Below are 17,313 nucleotides of genomic sequence, written 5' to 3'. Positions count from 1 at the left end.
ATCCAGTTGACCACTTGAATAAATGTTGCACTTAGGGGAAAGAATGTGGTGTTACTTCCAGAGCTGCAGACTTTGCAACTGGGGAACCAGGTTGGAGGTTCTGCTTCAGCTCGACATTGTGTGATTCTGGTCAAATCACTTAATCTCCCCATGTTTACAACCAAAATAATTTTTTTTATTGTGTGATGTAACCAATGCTCATGTAAAGCACTCCAATACATGACAAGTCTGCACTATATAAAACTGCAAAAACACAAAAAATAAAAAGTGTGTTGGACTACATCTGGGTGATATTTGTGCTACATTTGGATTCTTTTGTCGCTGGTGGCCATCTTGGGAGACCTATTTGTTATGAAGTTTCCTCATTTCCTCATTTACTATAGTCACCTCAGTAGGAAATACTTTCAGTTTTTTACTTTGGTTCCATCAAGAAGGCATTCAGATGTGTCACACATTTTCCATAAATTCTGAATGTTAGTACTCTTGTTGCTCATTAGATCACTGTAGTAAAGCTACTGCTCACCAGGGAAGTCTGCTGTTGGTATTGAAAGTACATGTTTCAGTCTGCATGTCAAATTTTATTTTAATGAGATAGAAGAGTATTTGAGAAGTCTCTCAAAATGTGCCCCAATTTTTCTTTCTGCAGCCCTAATCATACTTTCTATGGCAAAGTGAACACCCTCATTTTGTTCCTTTTTAAATTAAATGTTTTAAGAGTTACCACTTTATTCTAATCAAGAGGGCTTCAGGTGTTGCTATACTTTTGTCATAAGTAAGGCTGTTAGCACTCTAGTTGTTCTTTAGAGCACTCTGGGAAGCTGTAGTAGAACACAAAGAAATCAACTGACAGTCTCTGTCCTTGTTGGATGTGCATGTTTTACTGAGAATGTCAGACTTCATTCTCACATGACTGAGAAAGATAATGTGAATTTACAGAAAATATGCTCTTAGTTTAGTCTATAGATCACCTTCCAAACCTCTGCGGGAAAAGCATGAGAAAATAGTTTTCTCTCAAACATGATTCATGATATCCCAGCAGAAGACTTTTCCACATGGTAAAATCACCTTAGAACACACCACAATTCCTAAAATGAGTATGATACCATCAACAAATGATTTATAAAGTAACTAAAGTCTTAAAACCTTCTATTAACTGCAATGCTTTTAATGAGGTGCTATCATGTATATTGGTCCCAAGATGGCTGCCAACACTTCTTGGATGAAGTGCTGACAGCCAATCAGTTCTCACGATGAGATGTGAGGTTATGCTCCGGCCAGATAATTTTTTTTTATATCCTTCAATATATAAAAAACTACAGAACAGATTTACACTATTTAACAAAAAGGTATAAGTCTGAACCAAGGACTGCCTCTTTGCCAAATATGGTGTAATTCCGTTCAGCAGTTCAGGCTGTAGCTTCAGTCTAAAGGTTCCTATGGGAAATTAATGGGGAAAACACGTTTTAGGACCCCCCCCCCTTTTTTCTCGGCTCCCGCTTGACAAATCAACTCCAAACTTGTATGATAGGAGCGGACGGGGCTCCCCACGAGTTTTGAAAATCTCGCGAAGATTGGTCAACCAGCGCCAAAGTTATTGCAAGTAGAATGTTGCGGATTTCCTATGGAAAATAGGTCCTTATTATAACTACGATCTGGCGACCGACAGTAGGTAATATATATATGATGTGATCAAGCCATTTGTTTGGCGAAACGGGTAGCGTTGCATTACCTTAGAATAAAATACTTTTTGGCAAAGATTAACCCCTGAGTGCGCGTTTGCTTGGAAGCAACTTGTGGATTTGTAATATATATATAAATATATATATATATATATATATATATTGACTGAACAAACCAAAGGTTACAGGGCCATTAAATTTAGACTCACTTTTCACTCATACCTCAGACAAAACCAGTGACATTCAGCAGTTATAGTTACCTGGGCTAACTATAACTTACCCCCCCCCCACCCCCCCCCCCCCAAATCACTGCTTATGACCTCACATATTACATCACTCATGACATGGTCAGTGACATCACCGAATTTACTATGGAAACATGCTCCTAACTACAACTGCCTACTGGCAACTGCCAGTAGGTTATATGTGTCTATATATGTGAGAAGGTTCCTATATGTGAAATTAGATAGAGAAAATCTATATTACTTATGTAGCTTTTGATATTTTTTGTCACTCTGTACTGTGCCCACGATATTTAGTGCCATTGTGATTTCTACTTGAATATTCCGGGGACACACCCTGGGTTTCGAATTGGTTGAAATACACACCTCAGAGACCTATTTATATTGGTGTTTTGCTGAAAACAATTTTAGTATTGCAGTTTATAGTAAAGATGCATGTGTAATTATTTTATATCTCAAAATATAGGGACAATAGAATGGACGATCCTGTCATTCAGAATAGTATTCACAATACGTAGTCCTGCACCATGTGCATAGTAGCAGCAAATACTTAAGTACATTTGCAGCTCTGGGTGACTGGACTGCAGCAGCATGGTGCTTGAAGGAATCTCGCTGAAGAACAGACCCATAAAATGGTTGTAAAAGACTAATTAACATTTTAACAATGAGAAGGCTCACTTCCTTGGTGCCACTGGGGAACTGTCTGAAGCACTACATACAATTTATATTCCCAGCAGGGCTCAGAGCAGATGAAACACTGCTATCAATATTTAATGGAATGTGGAAGATTGTAACCACTATTGAAAAATAACTCAAATGGGGTCACCAAAGAAATCACCTTGAAACAACGCAATACACAAGCATGACATCGCCCAGCATGTACAGACATGAAAGAAAAAGCGAAGAAAATAAAGCACTTTCAGTCCAAAGGGGAGTCATACGTTTTGGGAGAAAGAATAGCAGGTATGTACTATAAAATGTAAACATGACTCAGTCAAATTTGGTTTCTCTTAATTTTTATAGCACATAGAAGATAAACAAATAAAAACAGACGTATAGAATATTACTACAAAATACCGAAATAATGATTTTGGCTGCCAGCACCTCACCCCGCAGGTTTCCCTGGTTAAATTTCAGCCGTTCAAACCTGTCGAACTTTAATGGGGAAAATGCCTGCCAATGACAGGAACGTGTGGATTGTGTTACACAACACAGCAAAATCCGATTGTTATTCTCGATTATCTTGGATACATTTGTAAATGGGTGTTTTTCATTGCAACAACAAATTCAGACAAAGTGCAGTCGGTATTTTTTTGGCCAAATAAATATCATCTCCTATGCCGGCTCAACTAACTTTCAGTTTTTTGTGAATGATGGATTTAAAAGACAAAGTTAAGGCAATTCTCTTTCACTGTTTAAAAAACAAATGAAAATGTGATGTACATAGTGCATCAATAAGAGTTATACATAAGAAGATTTCCATAGTTCAAAAGAAATTGTGGATCTTTCAAACAAAGGATCCTATTAATTAATAACGCTGGCAATCAGTGGATCCCATACACAAGGGACCAGATTAACAAGCCCTTTACGTCTCCTTGCGCCTCCATTGCACCACTTTTTTTGACGCAGAGGCGGCGCAAACAATGTACCAAATTTACAAAGTTACGCATCTAGGGAGATGTGTTACCTTGTAAAGCCCTGCTTCACATTATACAGTTATAATGCATGCAGGGTGGGCAGTCCCACGCAAAAAGCCATGTAGAACTGACGCAGTGAAATTTACACCATTTCACAGCGTCACTCTATGCCTTCACTGCTTCAAAATCTTTATGCCTGCTCAGTAAAGGCGTAAGGAATGATGCAGGGATTTTTTAATGGGACCCAGCTATCTGTTGTGGGGCATTGTTGGACTTGTGTCACTTGAATGAGCAACTCCAGCAATGTGTCACTTTTGGGTGAACAGATGGGTCAGAATTTCTGACGCATCTGTTAATCCTTGCGCCATGGAGCACTGTATTGTAAATACAGCTCGTCCATGATGGCACAAGGACATTTGCAGCTGGCGAAAGTACATTTACGCATCTATGCGATGCATCAGTTCCTTGTAAATCTGCCCAATTGGTTTTCCAGTATATGTGTACAAAAACTGATCTGCAGGTGGAAACATGTTCATCCTTTTTTAGGCAATTACTGGATATTTCTACCTACAGATTGGATTTGCGTCTGTGGACAATCACTACCACTATATTAGTCTTTGAGGTACATTTCTGATCGGGTAGAAAAATATAGTATTCCTGTTCAAAACGTTGGTGAACAAGTATGTGGGTATTATTTACTAAAGTTTTCCACTCTGTTAAATTCTTCCTGTCTTGTGAGTACAGTAATCCCTTCTAACCATTCTCTTCCACTGTCACTAAATTGGACAACTCTAAAGTCCCTTTATGGTTGCTGATTTTCTTTGTATTAAACATCCATACTATGGGGCCGATTATGATGGCGGACGGACCTGAGTCCGTCCGCCACCATAGAGTAGGAGGGAACCTCCACATGGCCTGCGGAGTTCCCTCCTGTGCAATTAGGATGTGACCGCCACCCTGGCGGTCACATCCTCTATTTTTACCATTGCGGCGGGTGCGGCTTCAAGCTGCATCCGCCGCAATGGTAAAAATGCATGGTTTGCATTTGTATGCAGAAAGCAGCAGGCACCGTGTGGTGCCTGCCGATTTCTGCATACAAATGCAGGGGGGTATCATAGGTACCCCCCATGTGCACCCCCACCCCCCCACCCAGGGGGCCCGCAACGGGCCCCCGCAGTGAAGTTACACATGCTTTTCCATGGCGAAAAACCCGCTGTGGAAAAGCATTTGAAACAGCCCATCCTAATATGACTGACGGTGTCTGAGAGACACCATCACCATATTAGAGCTTTTCCGCCGCGGTTGTAAGCCAACCGCGACGGAAAAGCTGCGGACGGAAACCAGGACCCACCAGCCATCCTAATGTGGCGGTGGGTCTTTGGTGGGTGCGCTGCGGTTTTTCCGCATCCTCCGGGCCGGCGGTGGCTTCACCCGGCCGGAGGATGCAGAAGAACTGCAATCGTAATAGGTCCCTAAATGTTTATGTGTAATTTACTGTTTTCATTTCTGATGCACTACATAGGCCCTCAATGCACTGTGCTAAATGCAAAAATTAAAAAATATTGTTCCAGCTTCAGATCACGCTGCAGCCCAGAGAGAGAGCAAAATGTAAATTAGTTGGCAACATCCCACCCCCCAATAACCACAGAACTGACCTGAATTTTAGGCTAGCTTGATAGGTCTGTTTCCATAAATATTTTGACAGTCAACCCTCTGAATTGTTGGTTGCATTGTGTATGGATTATTCTTGAATTATTTGACTCTCCAAAAATATATACCATGCCCTATAAGGTGAAACCCATCTGATCTCTTTCAGGTACTATGGGTCAGATATACGAAATTCTTATTTTGCACTTCCTAAATACCAATTATGTGGAACTCTCTATTTAGTAAATGCAATAAGGTATGTAAAAAATTTGCAATTTGTTAATAGCAATTCCTACTCTATAGGAATAGCTATTAGGAGGTCACAAATAGAAAATGCTATTGCATTTCCACCCATGGGCCAAATAGGAAATGGTTTGATTTCCTAAATGGCTTTTTCCCAATAGAAAATCACAATTTAGGAAATTCAAAGCCAAGGGTGCCTCTGAGCCTAAGGGGTATAGATACGCTTCATGCCACATATAAAAATGTAATTTTAAAAGCATTTTTTAATTTTAGCTGATAGTAATGGCATTTCTTAAATGCCCATTTCGCATTTAGGAAATGCTATGTACATATGTTTTAGGAATCGCGAATAGGTAAACCCTATTTGTGTTTCCTAAATTGCATACGCAATTTGCGATTTCGACTCGACCGGGTAGAAATCGCCAATTGAAACTCATTTTTGGTCTTTGTACATGAAAAAAGCTGTTTTGCATTCCTTAACTGGCCAAAATTATGATTCAGCCCGTTACGAAATTCTGAAAGCTTTCGTACATCTGGCCCTTAATGTACACCATATTATTCATCCTTTGAACATCTTCCAAACTGGGCTGTTGGATTTATCATAGATTTTGGTTTGTTTTTAAGGTTCAGCTGTAGATATATACTTCCCCTCTGGACCAGTAAGCCGACATGTCAGATGAGTCTCTAGGCTTAAGAGACAGTATTCTTTCTGTTAGGTGTATACTGTTGCATAGCTAGTTGAACGGGAAGGAACCTCACCATCTGCCCATACAAATGATATAAGAAGGAACTTGTGTACAGTGAGCAAGGAGCACAGTTACAGTGCTACTACTATGAGATATAGGGTAGATTTTTTCACAAAGGAGCAAGTGGAATGATTGGTTAAACATGTGGTGGCACATGAGCATTGGGCCTAGGGGTAAGATTTTATATTCATGTTACAAGTAAAAATGCGGTGTTGTGAGTTTTGATATAATTACTGACTTTAGGCAGAGGAGTACAAAGGGTCAGCAAACAAGAAAGCAGCCTGGTTTTAGACAACTGCACTGCCTAGGTCAGTCACGTGGTATATATGTATTGCCCGCCTCAAATGGTCAGCTCCCACTTGACCACAAATAGAACATTCACAGAAGATAGATGAGAGGCAATAGACACTAGTAACAGGTAACACAATGCAAGCTGTACAGTTTGATAAACAATCAGTAGTCATTTGTTGAAGTCTTTCGTGTGACTTGATTTCATATAAGCTTGATGTGCATCTTTTGAAACAGCCAGCGTGTTTCGCACAAACATGGTCTTCTTCAGGGCATTTAGTTAATGTAGATAATGTATCGCCAAGTAAAAAACTGATAGAGCGTGGTTGGCGTGTAGCATCCGTTCAATGACGTAAATTTAACGTAATGAGGCCTCAGGCCCAAGGAACCACCTGTGTGTCCTTATTGAAGAGACCCAGGCCAGGCATCAGGGTCAAAAGTCCAATGTGTCACCAAGATTTCTTAAATTTGAGTAAGACCACAGTGTAGCTTATTCTTAATCCATGTCTGGCTGATGTGCAAATTTTAGCGAAAACGTCCAATGATCTTGTAGCAAAGGGTCTCTGTATGTGGCTATCCTGAAGAAGGTGGCAGTTGTTTACCAAAATGCGCAGATATTTTCTTGCAAATGCTTTGCAATTCATTGGATATATACAACAATGACTACATTGTTAAAATTATATTGAAATAAAAGAAATGTTTATGTCATGTTGATATGAGATCCTCTATAGGACTTGATAAATACAAATGCACATATCTGACTGACATACGTTGTAAAGCAATATATAGTACGAATGCTTCTGTAAAGACCCAACTCCATTCTCATTTTATGAATGTTTATAAGATGTGTGAGTATGAATGAAGGAGTACATGACTGGGTTTACTGTACTGTTGATATGATGTAGGTATGAGTTTTTAGATAGTCTACTAGCACACTGCTCTCAAGTACGACCAAATTGTATTGATCTGATAATATTGCGTTCTTCATTATTTGACAAGATTTATAAAAAGTCTATTGTATTTTCCATGCAATATGTGAATGCTCTCATGAGAACAAAATATAAATAATAAAGTATTCAGAAGCTAAAGTGGGTCGTATTTTGATTCCTATGCCTCATATGTACTGGATTGAGTTGTTGAATTGAATAGACAGGATGCCATGGCAAGTTCCTCCTAACAAACTTATGTAAAACCATTTTAAGTTCAAAATAAGCTTTATTGAAAGTTTTGAAAAAGTCATATAAACAATTTAAATACATGAATGCATGAAATTGATACAAAAAGAATAAATGAAACACATGAGAACGAGAATCAAAAATCCAAAATAGATAAGAACCAACTTATGACCTTTATGTCCCTCAAATGAGTTTATTTGATCATGGGTACAGAAGATGCGTCCTGCCCTTAATGTAATTCCCATAATGCTGGATTCTGCCATATGGTTTGTGCTTTCAATAAAATTCAAATGTACTGGAAAAACGTTGTGGAGCAACTTGAAACTGCTCAGTAGAAAAAGACTGTGTACACCGGAGGCCTTCTTTCCGGGCGTGTTCTCAAAACTTAAAACTCGAAGAACAGTCAATAGCAGCTGTGGTCTAGGCAGGTAACAGAGGTGGGGTGATGAGCCCATGTGGGGGGATTTTGAGGGACGATGAGAGGGAAAATTAAATGAATAATTAATTTCCCTTGAGCATTGTCCCTTGAAATCCCCCCCCACGTGTCCCCACGACCCACCGCTATTATCTGCACAGACATCATGGAAGAATCATACCATAAACACCTGAGTGCATTATAACTATTTGATATAATTAATAAACAGAAATAAAAAAACGCAGGAATTACCCTGATTATCAATCTTGTTTACCCTCTTAGCAAGTGTTATGACAGCCATCACCAAAGCACCGATCAGCACCTTGGAAACACCAGTGCGTTCTTCTGATGCAGTTCTGTAATGATTCACTTTGAATATCATCAACAAATGTCAACACATATAAATTATATTTAAAATCTTCTAGATGTCCCCTCCTGAAGAGAACTTAAAGATTACATCCTCTCCCTCATCATCTTCATTCTCTACATGTAAATCCTTGGAAACACACTCACCGAAAATAGCATCAAACTTGCTCGATTCACTGATAATACTCTTAGATGCAAAACTTGTCTTGGGTTAATGCTAAAGTGGATGACAATTACCTACCTAATCTCTAAATTACAAAGAATAAATCCTCCTGGTCCCCAAAATTTCCAAACAACCATGGATTCATGCCTGGCTTTCCAAAATAAATCACAACAGTTTCACCCAACAATTGACTGACTGGCAAAACAAAATTGGCTGACCCTTAACTCTACCACTCGTACAAAGAACATGTAACCAGGGAATACAATATGGTACAAGCTGTCTTGAGATACTTTCATCCTAAAGCCAAATTCAAAATGATAGTATAATCACTCCATCTCCAGCCTCAATTGAGGCAATGACCTGCTCAATGGCATTCCAGATACCATTCTTTTATCCCTGAAAGGCACCCTACACACTACTGCACACCTCATCAAGGGTAAAAAGAAATTTAACCAGATCACCCAAATTACCACGCAATTATGTTAGCTTGCCCTCCACGTACCCATCATATTTAAAGCCATGCTGTAGATGCTGAAATTTGTACTAGCATACTAGATGCTAACTTGGGCCTGTACATGCCGGGCTGATAGACCCAGGTCAAGCTGGGTTTATTCCAGGGAGAACCTGCAGCGATAATACTCTCCATCTTACTGATCCTCCATCTTACTGATCAAACAACTCAATGTCGTACTCCAGCGTTGTTAATCTTGATCAATGCTGAAAAAGCATTCGAATGAGTGTACTAGCCCTTCCTCCAACTGGCCTTAGTCATGGGGGGTGTGGGTCCAAACTTTCGTAGCTAGATCTGGTCCAACTATGCTGGCCCCACTGCTTCTGTGTGAGTCAAGGGTTGTTGCCCAAGTCTGTGCAAGAATAATGAGGGACTCTTTAGTGATGTCCTTTGTCCCCACATGTATTCACTTTCTATATGGAGACCCTCACCAAGCAGATCTGCTTGCATCCTTAAATTGAGGGAGTATCTATAGGAGGACAGGCACCACAAACTGGCTGTCTAACTGGATTACATCCCTGTGGCTGTCACTCAACTCCATCGTTCCCTGTCTCTACTTCTGCAAGATGCTGACAAAATCTCTGGCTTCAAGATCAATGCGTAGAAACCCAGGCCCTGGTTTCACCTTCCTGCTGTAACAGCTTCCCCTGACGAAGGGCTTTTAAAGATGCCCGAAATGCATTTGGAATAAGAGTATTGCTGCTATCTATGAATTAAAATGTCCTGACGCAATATAGTAAGAGGCCTGGATGGGCACAACTATTCTGTCTGAAGCTTATGGATATGTGGATAACTTCACCGTGTTTAATTAAGTCAAGTTGGAATACAAAGGAATATCTTGAATAAAATAAACTAAAAGATGAAAAGTCTATAACATATTTTTTCTGAAGCAGTGCGAATGGGTTTGCAGCATAACTATGCTGCATGTTGTATATTCCCCGTTTAGAAAAGCAATTAAGACCTGGCTGTTCTCTGATAAACGGTGAGCTGAAGCTCCTCCATTCTTCTTCTGGATGCTGTGTTATTTGCAGTCTTTCTCTAGCGCCTTGACGCGCTAGAGTGACTGTTACGCTATACAAATATCAAATTCAAAATCAAATCAAATCAGAGGGATACCATCTGTTGCCACCTGGAAGGGGTGAAGGGAGTCGTATGGACCCCAGACATCCCCTTGCAGGCGGGTGCAGTCACTCACTGCACCCGCCTACAAGGAGATCTCGAATCCCTCTTTAAAGTGCAGGTGGGTTGCCCCCTGCACAGAGAAACACAGAGCAGCTTTAAAACAACTGCTCTGTATTACTCTTGAATGTGCTGTCCTTGGGACAGAATGAGTTTGCGGCTGCCCTGAGGGTAACGCATTCTACATATTAGGGTGCACTTTTCTGTTTGCACCCGGAACACCTGCTTAATGGTGCGCTGTGGGGTAAGCAGGAAAAGTGTGCCCTATCTAAAATAGGGCCCTGGGTTACTTGGTTATGGGGCAAAATAACAGTAACTTGGGAAATTCTTTTTTTACATTCAATCTTGTTCAGGTCAGTCTATCCACACATCATTGCTTAGATTTTAAAGCATGTTTGCTTTGCATTTAATTTCGAATTACATTATCAGTAACTGTCTAATTAGTTTAGGCAAAAATATATATATATATATTTCTAAAATAGATATTGAAAACTTTTGTAGAATATATTCCTCAGGAGTGACATGTTCATTTTCGTGAATCAACACATTTGAGGAAAGAAAACAGTTACCAATCATTATCTTGTAAAGATAAAACACACCAGCAACAGTAAGGAAAGTGTTTGTGGTAACAGGTTTACATATGTGAATGCAAATCCTATTAAATTAGTAAAAAAAACTTTGAACACTTACTACAAAACATTATTACCTAATACTATACAGAAAAAATATGTATCTATTGAAAAAAATAGCTTATGACTTAAAAAACAAAGAAAGTAAACATAAAATTACATATAACTATCAACTTCACTAACTACAAAAAATAGCAAAATACTGAAATCCTCACTCATTTATTTTATTTCAATGAATACATTAAATATATTTTTTAGCAACAAATATTATCTCAGTAACAAATGATCAAACACATATAATTGAATAAATTAAATATTTTAAAGAAATAATAACATTATATAATTATTTTCAATTAATAAATACCATAATTTAATATACAATATATAATATATTTTTATTTTCTTAGCAACATCTTCACCTAAAAAGTGAATGCATGAAATAATATGTTTAATATACATATAATAACTTAAATACATATTAAAATAAATAAAGCATGGCAACAATTACACAATACCTATTATATTAAGCAATTTACATAATTATTCACAAAATAAAGATAATTGTTAAAAAATTGCATTAAAGTTAACTTCATTTCATTTAATTCAACTACGCATCCAAGTCCCCTACAAACCCAGCAACCCCAACTGACTTAAATAAATCTGTATTATTCCATTTACATAATAAAAAATCAATTAAAAACATAATTACCAATTAAAAACTTTTTTACAATAATTTATATGTGTTTTTATTAAATGAATGTACTTCCCACCCTATACCCCTACAAACCCAACAACCCAATACAAATTTCTTACTTAAATAAATAGGTATCAAACTATATACATAGTTAACAATAAATAAAATAATTAGTTAACAATTACAAATTGATTACCAATATATTAAAAAATGTTGTAACTCAATTACCTTTCCACCCTATACCCCAAAAAACCAAACAACCCACTGCTAAAATATATCTAAATTAAAAATGTTCATTGTAAACACAAAAATGTAATATATACTAAAACAAGCACTGGCGTTGCCAATAGGTCTCGCAGTAGGAAAGTTGGAGCTATTGGTTTTGTAAATGAAAAAGCCCTTTATGTTTTTAAAATGAAAAAGAAATAAAAGGCATTGTTATTTGCAATTGTAATGGCTCCAACTTTCCTACTGCGAGACCTATTGGCAACGTGAGTGGTGTTGCGTGTGTGAGTGGCGTTGCGTGTGTGAGTGGCGTTGCGTGTGTGAGTGGCATTGCATGTGTGAGTGGCGTTGCGTGTGTGAGTGGCGTTGCATGTGTGAGTGGCGTTGCGGGTGTGAGTGGCGTTGCGTGTGTGAGTGGCGTTGCGTGTGTGAGTGGCGTTGCGTGTGTGAGTGGCGTAGCGTGTGTGAGTGTCGTAGCGTGTGTGAGTGGCGTAGCGTGTGTGAGTGGCATTGCGTGGGTGAGTGGCGTTGCGTGTGTGAGTGGTGTTGCGTGGGTGAGTGGCGTTGCGTGTATGAGTGGCATTGCGTGGATGAGTGGGGTTGCGTGGATGAGGGGGGTTGCGTGGATGAGTGGGGTTGCGTGGATGAGTGGGGTTGCGTGGATGAGTGGGGTTGCGTGGATGAGTGGGGTTGCGTGGATGAGTGGGGTTGCGTGGATGAGTGGGGTTGCGTGGGTGAGTGTGGTGTTGCGTGGGTGATAGTGGGCTTGCGTGGGTGATTTCCCTTTTAATGAATATTTATTTTTTTAATCATGGTGAGCTGGCCACTGACATGTAGCCCCTAAGCACCGACCATACCCTTGTATATAACCCCCAGCAATTAAGGTTGTTGCAGGGTTAGAAACAACTCATGCAGCATAAACAAAGGCAGGGCAAAACAGTGGTTTCACAGCAGAATCGGCAGTCTGAAAACCGTAGCAAGGCACAGGGTTTGGGGGACGGGCAAGCAATGAAGAGACAGGAAACAAATGAAATGGGGGAGGGGGGGCAGGAACGATTGGAAAGCTCGCAGAGGAGGAGAGATAAAAGCTGCAAATGCAGTAATAGAGTGATAGATAGCAAATACAACTTTGCTCAGGGTACTTTATCAATATGCGAGGAACATCTTTATTGTTGTAAAAATAAACCAGTATCTTAAGTCAATGTTGGGTATGTGAGACAATGGAAACAAATTCAGCTGGCACACCGAATGGTAAATTGATTATTTTTTTTATGTGGAAAATGCACAAAATAATTCAGGCAGTAGTTTGGGACGGAAAGATGTACGACAACTCCTCAGGTAACAAACCGGTAGTGAAGTGAATATTACAGTACATTTGTTTGTGATTAAATTGTCGTATGAAAATGGATTAAAAAAGGGAGATAAACGGAGACAACACTTTACATGCAACTAGCCTTTGGAGTGAAAGAAGGTCGTTTCAGCGGTACAACACAGAGAAGAAGGGCAATAAAAATGGCAATTTTAGTTTTTAATTAAAAAAAATCACTTCATATCATAAGCAACTAAAGTTCGAACATTTTTAATTAAAAGAATAGAAAAAAAGCCATAGGGAATTCAAAATATCAGCGAGGTGATTTTAACTTTTCCAACAACTGTAGTCCATGAACATGTGAATGTAGGTAACAAAAAAAGACAAGAGGAAAATAAAACGAAGCAAATTAACATTAACAAAGCCAATATATGTGGCTTTTGTGTAGTGCACACACATAGGGGCACATATGCTGATACAAACGTACAGAGAGCATGCACACAGGCCAACTAAACACAAGTAAGCCCTTGCATGTATGCCAGCATATTATTACCACACATGCGTCAAGCACGAGGAGTGAAAGAAAAAGATAACCAAGAGCAGCACGAGGCACACAAGGCTATGGAGCGGCAGACCACAAGATGGCGTGCACCAAGGGATGCGTGGTGAAGAGCATAATAAAATGTCCATGGGGAGTACGGGGCGATGCGTGTCAGGAGTGCACTGGATTCTGCACTACTACATGTGTGGCGGATACGGGGTGTAATTTATCACTTGAGCAAGCGAGTGAAACACATATCTGTCGTAAGCTGCAGACGAAAGGTCAGATAAAGAATGGCAGGATATTTTGCCCCTTTCAGTCCTCCACTGACCCGGACCCCAGTGCCCATTAAGCATTGAAGATTATAGTTCCCGATCCCATACCTTTATTTTCACACTTCGACCGCTGCCGTTTCAGGGAAAGAAAAGATCTTCTATCGATGCTCTTTTCAGTGCGCTGCTGCGTGTGTGAACGTTTTTATTTCGCGCAATGGGGCCAGGATTTCATACCAACTGTTAAGGCAACCATAGTCAAACCGATGTCAAGCAGGATTACTCTGATGGGCTAAACGTGATCGCAAATCTGCACGAAACAGAGATGCTTCTTGTTCAATCCCAAATTCAACTCACTGATTTCCCGAGCAATTTAAAAAAAAAATGCTGTCTTCCTGGCGCCACAACCTCTGGCAGAACAAGCAAAAGCCGGATGGGGGCGGGAGAGCCTGGTGGGGAGATGCGCGGAGGGAAGACAGGTGGGGGTGGGAGAGCCTGGTGGTGGGGCGGGACATCTCATGACAGCTTTGTTAATTAATGTTCTGTTGTTACTGTGAGAGCTAGACGTTCTAGTCCGATCAGTTGGCCGTGATCTGGCGAGGAGAGAGGTCACGCTCGACTATGAAGCACAATAAAGTTATCTACTTCAAAATCCATGAGTTTCAGGATAGCAATCAGGACAAAAAAGTAAAGACGAAGAGTGGCGAGAGACGGCTGACAACCACGTAAGATTTAGGAGAGTCTGTCTGCGCCTTCGTGGTATATCAAACAAAGTGCAGACCAGTGGATAATTTAAGCTCAAAGTAATGCGAGTAATACAGCATGAGGAAGGTGAAAGGCAGCGACGCGACAAGCAAAAGCCAGAATGGGGGCGGGAATGCTAGCGAGGGGAGGCAGGCAGATTAGGAGGGAAGCCAGATGGTGGCGGGAGAGCCTGGGAATGCGAGAGGCTGGGCTTGCGAGAGGCTGGGCTGCAATCAGGACAAAAAAGTAAAGACGAAGAGTGGCGAGAGACGGCTGACAACCACGTAAGATTTAGGAGGGAGGCAACGACGAGAAAGGAGGCATGGTTTAGACAGGGCGGAACTGAAGTGCTGGCAGGCAGAAAGGACGGCCATGCGAGGTGGGAGGAGATTGAGGCGTCCGCAGCTCTAGTGTGGCAGGCAGATGGCGGAGGGAAGCTGGATGGGGGCGGGAGAGCCTGGGGCGGGAATGCGAGCGAGGGGAGGCGGATTAGGAGGGAAGCCGGATGGGGGCGGGAGACTGGTGGGGGGGCGTGCCTGTGGGAGGGTGATTGAGAAATGTTGCGGCGGATTAGGAGGGAAGCCTGATGGGGGCGGGAGAGCCTGGTGGGGGGGCGTGCCTGTGGGAGGGTGATTGAGAAATGTTGCGGCGGATTAGGAGGGAAGCCTGATGGGGGCGGGAGAGCCTGGTGGGGATGCGTGCCTGTGGGAGGGTGATTGAGAAATGTTGCCGATGCGCGTGCATGTTTAATCACGTGGTTCACGTGAACTGCATGAAAACCGCGGGGCTGAAAGCCCTTTGGTTTCATGATGTTTTCGCCACTTTAATTCTCGCTCCGCTCGATGCGCTTGCGCACATCGATAGGTCGCGAGACCTAAAAATAGCAGATTTAATAATCTATTACTGAATTAATTAACGATAAAACATAAATTGATATATTTCTAAGTTAAATAACTTATCACCCTGTCCTCCTACAAATCCAACAACCCACTACAGCACTATAACTTACTAATAGCAATTAAAAAAATTACTAAAAATTACAAACTACATTTTATAAAATGAATAGCAATTATACCAGTTATCAACTAAAATGAATATATTAACCAAAACACATTACTGAAAACGATGTCAAAAAGAATATTCTTGAAAACAATATTACTTATTAAAATCAATATTATTGACAACGATATTCTATCCCATTATATTTGTGCCTCACAATGTTTATTTTCCGATATTTATGAGTTCTGATATTTCAACTCAATATTTTTTCCAAATTTTCTAAAAGCAGCTCATCCTTTAAAAACTGGTTTTGAGTCTCACAGGCATACTGGAAAGTAAAACCATCCAGGGAAATGCTGATAAAGTACCTTGCTCTTTTTTTCTGGATGGCTTCATCTCACATATTCCAGAGGTCACAAGTTCAGGCTGACAGCAATAGAGCACAGGCCAGGTACAGGGACCAGATTAATCCTGGTGAAAAAGTTACCTTTTCAGTGTCCTGTGCAAAGAGTCCAGTTCGTGGGGGAGAAGACCACCCAGGGCAAGCATTTTGGGGGTGATTGTTGCTGTATCGCAAAGAGCAGGCCAAGGGGTGTGGGTTGTCGCCACTGCGGGGCAGGTGATCCAGACAGTAGTTGCTGGAGCTTTGCTTTGGCGGTCACTGCAGGCTGTCATTGCTGTACCACAAATGCAAATCTTGTGTAGCCGGTCATCGCTTCCTGTTGCTATCAAGCAAAGAGTCAGGTTCAACAGAGCTTGCATTGGCTTTTGCCATGGACAGCATGATATAAGCGTGAAGGAACCCGTTCACCATCAGGACGAGTTCAAAACTTTAGGATTCCTTGTTTCTTCACAGTGGAGTGCACTTTGATGTCAGCCTAGAGTCCAAGACCTGCACAGGCACCTCTTGGGTCTTAGGGATTTACTCTGACAGAGGCCAGGAGGGCTCAAACAGGTCCAGCCAGGCCCATGTGCAGCAGGTCAGCTGGGCTGTTTCAGGAAGGCATCTGGAGCTTGTTGTGTCCCTGTAGCCCTGAACAAGAGGTCAGACAACTGAAGCTTCAAGTCACTCAGGTAGCCTTGAATGAAGGGAGCAGGTCCAGCTTTCCTTTACAGAGTGCAGGGCAGGTCTCAAGCAGCTAGGCAGTCCTCTAGAGGATGAGACAGTCCTTCATTTGGAATGTCCACAGGTTCAGGAGGGTACTGAAGATGAGTTCTGAGGGTTCAATATTTATATCTGGTGCCAGCCTTTGAGGTGGGGGAATCTTCTAAGTTAGCCCCAATAAGGGTCTGTAAAGTTCTTACCTTCCCTTGCCAAGGCTCCAAAAAGTCTGGGGTGTCATTATGCCAATATTAGGTTCCTTTCAGTGCTGTAGGCACCCTTTTGAATTGTAAGTGGGACAAGAAACAGCTTCTCCCCAGCCATCCTAACAGAATGGCCCATCCTGTCAATACATAGTCCCATTTATTTTGCTGTCTGGGTGAATCTACTCACAGACATGTAACCCAGGATACTGGCAGCAGGTGCTAAATGGTTTTGAAAAGACAATACCAAGTTTCTAAGAGTGGCAATTTTATAATTGTGACTTAAAATCTGACTTTACTTTTA

This window comes from Lissotriton vulgaris, chromosome 6 (genome assembly GCF_964263255.1).
Source record: "Lissotriton vulgaris chromosome 6, aLisVul1.2, whole genome shotgun sequence".
NCBI classification, from domain to species: Eukaryota; Metazoa; Chordata; class Amphibia; order Caudata; family Salamandridae; genus Lissotriton; species Lissotriton vulgaris.
Note: the sequence above shows the minus strand (reverse complement) of the source record.